Source organism: Macaca mulatta, chromosome 13 (genome assembly GCF_049350105.2).
Source record: "Macaca mulatta isolate MMU2019108-1 chromosome 13, T2T-MMU8v2.0, whole genome shotgun sequence".
Lineage (NCBI taxonomy): Eukaryota > Metazoa > Chordata > Mammalia > Primates > Cercopithecidae > Macaca > Macaca mulatta.
Genome location: NC_133418.1, coordinates 57,301,182 through 57,309,716, shown reverse-complemented (window position 1 = coordinate 57,309,716; position 8,535 = coordinate 57,301,182).

The following is an 8,535-nucleotide window of genomic DNA, read 5'->3' as shown; positions in this document are numbered from 1 at the left end:
GTAAATGGTATTTTCATATATACAGTGGAGTACTAGAGTTTAGCTAACCTATATTACTTTTCTAGGAATATATAATAACCTAGATAAATGCAAGTAGTTTCTATGTAAGAAAATAAAGAGTGGAGAATCTTTTACTAAAAGTGGCTTCACTGTGTTCTGACTATGCTTTGGATATCTCTGTCCTTGCTTAAGCTCCTCCCTGCTTACTGCTTGCTTTTTTAAGAGTACTTTTAGGCTATTCTATTCATTCATTTAGACTCAGCCTAATAAGTGTATTTCTTTGAGTCTCGTACCTAACCATCTTCACTGGAATTGATTATTCTCTCTGATCATAATGGTACTGATTATTGTGTCTTTCACTGAACAATTCTATAATGCCTTACATATTGTTTAGTTGTATAAATCTTATTTTATAATTTGTCATTTTGTGTCTCTGGTAATTCTACCAAATTCTTACATATCCCATAGTATTAGTTACATAATAGTTTCCTCTAAGTGATTCCCTTTTATTTAAAAAAAAAAAAAAAAAAAAGAAAAGAAAGAAAAGAAACTTTTATAGCACTTCTGGGTGGTGGCAGGTGTAGTAGCCCTATACATCTGAACCCGACATGACTGGTATTTAGGGTCACTGCTGCTGTTCATACCACTCTCCTTTCCTATCCTGATTCTTCCTTTCACCCTTGTTGGAAACATTAGGGGGTGAATGGCCCATAAATGAGCATACAGAGGGCTGTCTATATAGTTTGCCTGGCTTTACTCTTTCCTAGTCTGTAGGGAATCTCTCGAGACAGATTCCCTACAGGAATCTGAAGAAGGGACAACTGGTAGCCTGGCAATTTCTCCCTAAAGTTCTGCTGCTGTTTCTGCATCTCAGACTGATGCTAGTAATGCCATTATTTCCAAAAAGAGCCTGTTTAAAGTGGAGCTTATCTCTCATTAATCTTTTTCGGTTATAGACAGATGACCCTGATCCCAGGAACATTTGGGTTGCTTACTGCAGACAGTTGGTGGTATGCAGACATGTATCCTACCATGGGAAACACTGCCTTATATACTACCCTTTTATGACCAGGTTTTAAGTTACCAAGAACAGAGATACCTTACTCATTTCTGTCCACCTGATACTGATAGCCAGTGGTTACTCATTAAATGTTGAATGAATTTAGACAGAATCTGGTGGCAGAAATCCTGCCCTCCCCCACCTGAAACAATTTGACTCTGATTCTCTCAGTTTTAGGGTTGGGAAATGTTTCTAGGAACAATTTAAGCCTAGCACTAGCATTAAGTAATTATTTAGAATCTGACCATGGATTTCAGTTCTTGCCAGGAGTGATCATAATCACTTGTGGGATCCGAAAACAAAAACTAAACTTGTCCTCCTGCCTTCTCTTAGACCTCATAAATGAGTAGATGTAGGATTTTATTTCAGATGTGTCTTTTGAAAGCCCATTGGCTATAGCAGGTACTATTGAAAATAAATGTAATTGCTAGACTTATAACATTGCTAAATGGCGTCAACTGTATTTAATTTACTTCTCAAAACAACCATATAAAGTAATACTTTTACACCCATTTTACAAATAGGGAAAGTAATCAGATTGACTTTCTCAAAAATCCCACATTTAGAAGTTGGAACTAGAGTTTAAACCCAAATAATCTTAATACCAAATATTGTGATCTTAGCCACTGAATATACTATCATCTGGAAACAATTAATAAGAACTAGTTACCTATGGAAATTATCAGGAGACAATTAGAGCATTTGAGGCATTTATGCCAAAAATACCATGACTATTCTGTAGGTCTTTTATAGCCCAGGAGAATACTTTTTCCAATCCCAATTTCTGTTATAGATGATTGCTGTACTTTATGTGTGTGGGTAGGTAGGTTTTGATTGTATTAGCCCATAAAGAGGTTATCTTTTTTCATTCAACTATTAAACAAAAGAATAGAGAATACATAAAATGCATAGCTACTTAAAAATGCCTTCATTTCACGTCATTATTTTAGTAACTTCTGGATGTTCTAGTTTTAAATCTATTGGGGAAAAATTAATTTCCTAGTCCAAGATGTAATGGCATACCTCAAGCTGCTAATAAAACTTCAATGCAAGTAGTAAAATTAAGGTTTCTGATTAGATGCACACTATATAGAGTACTGGTAATCAAACATTTTAAGTCCTAGGGCCTTTTTATACTCTTTAGTTGAGGACTCCAAAAAGGTTTTGCTTAAGGGGGTTTTATCTGTTTATATTTACCATATTAAAAGTCATATATTTATTAGTATATTTTAAAAGCCATTAGATGTTAACAAATGTGCCTGTTATGAAAAACATTTTTTAAAACAAAAATATGGCAAAGAAAATAGCATTACTTTTTGGCAACTCTTTGATATCCGACTGTATAGAAGATACCTGCATTCTCACATATATTTCGCCATTTAATTTGTTAAAATTGTTATAGTTGAAGTATACAGAAAAGTTCAGTCTCATACAGATATGTAGTTGGGAAAGGATGAAGTATTGTGATCGTCTTTTCAGATGATTGTGGATATTCTTCTTTGATATTACACCAACACTCAAAAAGTAATTTCTTAAAAATTAGTTGCATTCCAAGATGCAATAACAAGGACCCATGTACTCTTCTTTCTGAAATAACCAAATTTTAAAAAGACAAACTACATGAAAAAGTGGACTTCAAGATACTGGACATCAGCGTAATTAGGAAAGTGGAAATATGGATCTACACAAAGGAATGATGAACATTGGAAATGATAAACACATGGGTAAATATACAAGTTTCAAAAAGTTATTATGTCTCTTTAAAAGATAATTGGCTGGTTAAACAATAATAATGTGGCATTTATAACATGTCAAAGTTAAGTACATGACAATAGCATAAAGGCCAGAAGGAAAATAATGAAAGAATAGACATTCCTTATTTTGCACTTCTGACATGCGTGAGGTTTGGTTACCTAACACTATTCCCCAAACAACACTGTTCAACTTTCTGTTAACACAAGTATATTATCTGTGAATAACTGCATGAAGTACAGACTTTACAGCTTCCTCAGTTCGCAAATCACTACCTAAATAACAGATGTGAATCTAAGTGACCAATCATGTCACTTCTATTCAAGGTCTGCTGTGATTGGTCACTGCACACCTGTAATTCATTACATACACAGCAAAGGTTGTAATTGTATGCCTCCTGAAAAACCCATGTGCTGTTTTATAAAGATGGATCTTTGAAAGGTGGAACTAACCAATAAAGATGAAAGTGTAGCAAAACAACAAAAAGCAATAACATCGAAAGTGAAATTCAAATCCAGCATGAATGGAGGTATGGGAAAAATAGCTGTTGATGGGAATGTTGGCACCTTTCAAGAATCTATGCAGTCAGAGTTGCTTAGTGAAGGTAAACAATATGAGTGGGGAAAGTGGTTGTGACTAAAACATTTAAGATGTCCCAGAGGAAATGACGTTGGCAAAAAACTTCACTTTGAATGGACTTTGGACTATTTCAAGACATTAAGAGTATAAATTTTTAAATATTGTAAGCTGAACCAAACTTGGAGTATAACTCATCATACCATGGAAAAGAGGGTCACCTTATATTGTAAGTTAATGAGAGGAAGAAAAAGGCAAGCATTGTTAAAACTACCTGATAAATTTTTTACACAAACAAAAAACTACTCAATATTTCTAATGTTTTATATTGTAAATATTAGCTTTTCTAGTTTTAATTTCTCAATACATTTACAACTGAAACAGAGGTTTTCATTTTTTGACAAACATTTTTAAAGGTCATGGAACAATTGTAAATTTTCCTATTGATTATTAAGATTGTTTTGAATGGTTTCAGTTTGCACAGTCATTTTTATGGTCCTGCATTCATGTGCAAGGCATGAACAGCCTGTATAATGTGGTCAACATCTTATACTATGCATAAAGTGGTATCACTTGAAGATAAGACTGATAAATTTAAAGTATATACTATAAATCCTAAAGCAACTACTAAAATAACAAAATAGAGTTATAACTAGTAGTCCAACACAGAAGATTAAATGAAATAATAAAAATCCTTAAAAAGGCAGGAAAAAGTAGGGAACAAGAACATGTGGAAGAAGTAGAAAACCAATATAAATATGAAGGAGTTAAACCTAACCATATCAATAATCATGTGGAATGGAAATGATCTAAACATTCCAATTAGAAGGCAGAGATTGGCAGATTGGATTTTAATAAAGGAGTACACAACTATATGGTGCCTACAAGAAGTACACTTTAAGGACACAGGTAGGTTAAAGTAAAAATGTGGCAAGGATTTGTCAGACTAATGCTAGTCAAAAGAAATCTTGACTGATTGTATTAAGATCATATAAATTTTATAGCAAATATTTCCAGAGAGGAAAGCCATGTCATAACAATAAAGTAGTCAATCAAGAGAACATAACTATCTCAAATATGTATGTACTCAACAGCTCAAAAATGCATGAAATAGACATTGATAGAAAAGAAAAGGACAAATCCACAATTACAGTCTGAGATTTGAATGTGCCCTCTCATTAACTGAGAGAACAAATAAGCAGAACGTAAGCAAGGGTCAAATAGACTTGAGCAACACTATCAACCAACTTGATGTGAATAACAGAACACTCCACACCCAACAATAGAATACACATTCTTCTCATGGACACATGAAGCATTTATCAAGTTAGACCATATTCCAGACCACAAAATAATTCTCAGTTTTAAAGTACTCAAGTCATACAAAGAATGTTCTCTGCTGTCAGTGGAACTTTATTAGAAATTGATAACAAAATGATCCCTAGAAAATCCTTAAATATGTGGAAAGTACACATCTCTAAATCATCCATGAATAAAACTTTTTAAAAAATTAGGCATTTTGGTATGAATGAAAATAACACAACATAACAGAATGTGATGTACTGCTAAAGAAGTACTTAGGGGAAAATTTATAGCATTAAATACCTATCTGGAAAAATAAGATCCCAAAAAAAGGCCCCAAACTGCCTTCAGTCTAAGAAACTAGAAAAACAAAAGTGAATTAAAATTAATCAAAGCCAGGTGTGGTGGTACATACTTGTAATCCCAGCTATTCAGGAGGCTGAGGCACGAGGACTGATTGATCCCAGGAGTTTGAGGCCAGCCTGTGCAATATAGCATGACTCAATTTCAAAATAATAATCATAATAAATATGCAGAAGAAAGAAAACAAAGATCAAAGCTGATTTAATGAAATATAAAAAAGAAAAATGAATGACACAAAAAGTCTGTCATTTATTTTAAAAAGTTTTTTTAAAAAGACACAAATTACTAATATGAAGAACAAGAGAGGTGACATCACTGCAGATTGTACAGACTGTCCAGAAAAAATGATAAGAGAATATTATGAACAATCTTAATGCCAACATATTTGACAACACAGATTAATTGAAAAATTCCTTGGAAGTTACAAATAACCAAAGCTCACTCAAGAAATAGATGATAACCTAAATAGCCCAATATTCCTTAAACTAATGTTTTTCATTAGTTTATTTTCAACAAGGCTCCTATCTTAGTCTGCTTTTGCTGCTGTAACAGAATATCTGAGACTGGGTAATTTATAATGAACAGATTTGTTGACTCACTATTCTGGAGGCTGGGAAGTCCAAAATCAAGGGGCTGGCATCTTGCAACAGCCCTCTTTCTGTGTCATCCCATGAAGGAAGGAAGAAGGGCAAGACAGAGTAAGAGGGGCCCAGTTCACCCTTTTATAACAGCGCCAATCCCATCCATGAGGGTGGAACCCTCATGCCTTATTTAAAGTTCTCACCTCTCAATGCTGTTAAAATGACAATTAAATTTCACCATGAGTTTTGAAGGGGACAAACATTCAAACCATAGCATGTACCAAAAATTATTCCATGGGGAAAGAAAAGTCTTAACAAATGGTGCTAAGACAATGGAATATCCATATGCCAAAGCATTAAGTTAGTTAATATACAAAAATTAACTCAAAATAGATCATAGAACTTAATGTAAGGGCCAAAACTGTAAAACTCTTAGTAGAAAACATAGGAGTAAATTTTTGTGACTTTGAATTAGCAGTAGTTTCTTAGCTATAACACCACCAAAAGTACAAGTGACAAAACAAAACAAAAGCTTCATCTAAATCAAAAACTTTATGTTCCAAAAGATACCATCAAGAAAGTGAAACAACTACCTATAGAATAAGAGAAAAATCTTGGCAAATTACATCATGATTAAGGACCTGTATCCAGAATACATAACTTACTTCCAAATCTCAACCTTAAGACAGAAAATAACCCATTTTTTTAATGGGCAAAAGACAGTGTATTAATCTGTTCTTGCATTGCTGTAAAGAACTAGTGGAGACTAATTCATAAGAAAAGAGGTTTTAGTTGGATCAGGTTCTGCAAGCTGTATAGGCTTCTGCTTCCTGGGGTACCTCAGGAAACTTACAATCATGGCAGAAGGTGAAAGGGAAGCAGGCTTGGTCTTCACATGGCCAGAGCAGGAAGAAAAGAGAGCAAAGGGAGAGGTGCTACACACTTCCAAACAACCAGATCTCATGTAAACTCTATCATAAGACAGCACTGGGGGAAGGTGCTAAACCATTAGAAATCACCCCCATCATTCAGTCACCTCCCACCAGGTCCCTCCTTCAACATTGAGGATTACAAGTCGACATGAGATTTGAGTGGGGACACAGAGCCAAACCATATAATTCTGTCCCATCCCCTCCCAAATCTCATGTCCTTCTTATGTTTCAAAATACAATCATGCTTTCCCAACAGTCCTCCAAAGTCTTAATTCATTCCAGTGTTAACTTAAAAGTCCAAGTCCAAAGTCTCTCTGAGGCAAGGCAAGTCCCTTCTGCCTATGAGCCTTTAAAATAAAAAACATGTTGGCTACTTCCAAGATTCAATGGGGGTACAGGCATTGGGTAAATACTCCCTTTCCAAAAGGGAAAAATCTGCTAAAACAAAGAGGCTTCAGGCCCCATGCAATTCCAAATCCCAGCAAAGTAGTCATTAAATCTCAATACTCCAAAATAATCTCCTTTGACTCATGTCTTATATCCAGGCCTCTCTGATTGCAAGGAGTGGGCTCCCAAGGCCTTGGGCAGCTCTGCCCTATGCAGGGCTCAGCTCAGCTCCCATGACTGCTCTCAAGCGCTGGCATTGAGTGCCTATGGCTTTTCCAGGTGCATGGTGCAAGCTGTTAGTGGATGTACCTTCTGGGGTGTGGAGGATGGTGGCCCTCTTCTCACAGCTCCACTAGGCCGTGCCCCAGTGTGGACTCTGTGTGGGGGCTCCAACCCCACATTTGCCCTCCACATTACCTTAGTATAGTTTCTCCATAAGGGCTACTGAGATGTCATTACACACATTAGAATGAATAACATTAAAAAGTCATGTCTATTTGTATTGCTATAAAGAAATATCAGAGGCTGGGTAATTTATAAAGAAAAGAAGTTTTTTTTTTGTTTTTTTGTTTGTTTGTTTGTTTGTTTGTTTTGGCTCGTGGGTCTGCAGGCTGTACAAGAAGCATAATGCCAGCATCTGCATCTAGTGAGAGCCTCAAGCTGCCTCTACTCATGGCAGAAAAGGAAAGAAAGCCAGTCTGTAGAAATCACAGGGCAATTTGGATGTGGTGCTTCATGCCTATAACTCCAACATTTCAGGAGGCTGAGGTGGGAGGATCACTTGAGGCCAGGAATTCAAGACCAGCCTAGGCAACACTGTGAGACCCTATCTTCACACACACACAAAAATAATAATTAGCCATGCACAGTGGTGTGCACCTGTAGTCACAACTACTTGGAGGCTGAAGTGAGAGGATGGCTTGAGCCTAGGAGTTTTTGAGGCTACAGTGAGTGGTGATCACACCATTGCACTCCAGCGTCTGTGACAGATTGAGACTCTGTCTCTAAAAATATAGAAATCAACAGTGCAAGAGAGAGCAGGGATGTGCCAAGCTCTTTTTAATAACCAGCTTTGGCTACCAGGAACGAATAGAGTGAGAACTCCGTTACCCCCACCAAAGGGGATCCACTCCCATGACCCAAACACCTCCCACTGGACCCCACCTCCAACATTGGGAATCAAATTTCAACATGAGTTTTAAGGAAGCCCAAATATTCAAATTATAGCACTGGCTGTATCAATGTTGGCAGGATCTGGAGGAACTAGAACTCTCATATGCTCCCTATAGGTAGGTAAAATGGTGAAAATAATTTTAAGGCTTATATAAAACTCCAGAAAATGGAAAGCCATGGATTGTGGCAGAAGGCAGATCAGTCATTGCTTGAGGATGGGGGAAGAAACGAGGGGAGAGTGGGAAGGATTACAAATGAGAGAAACTTGGGGGTTGATGGATACGTTGACTATTTGATTTTGGTGTTTTTATGGCTGCATACATACTCCAAACTTATAAAATTGTACTATTTATTACATTTTTTTCTTGGTAGAGACAGAGTCTCACTATATGCCCAGGCTGGTCTCGAA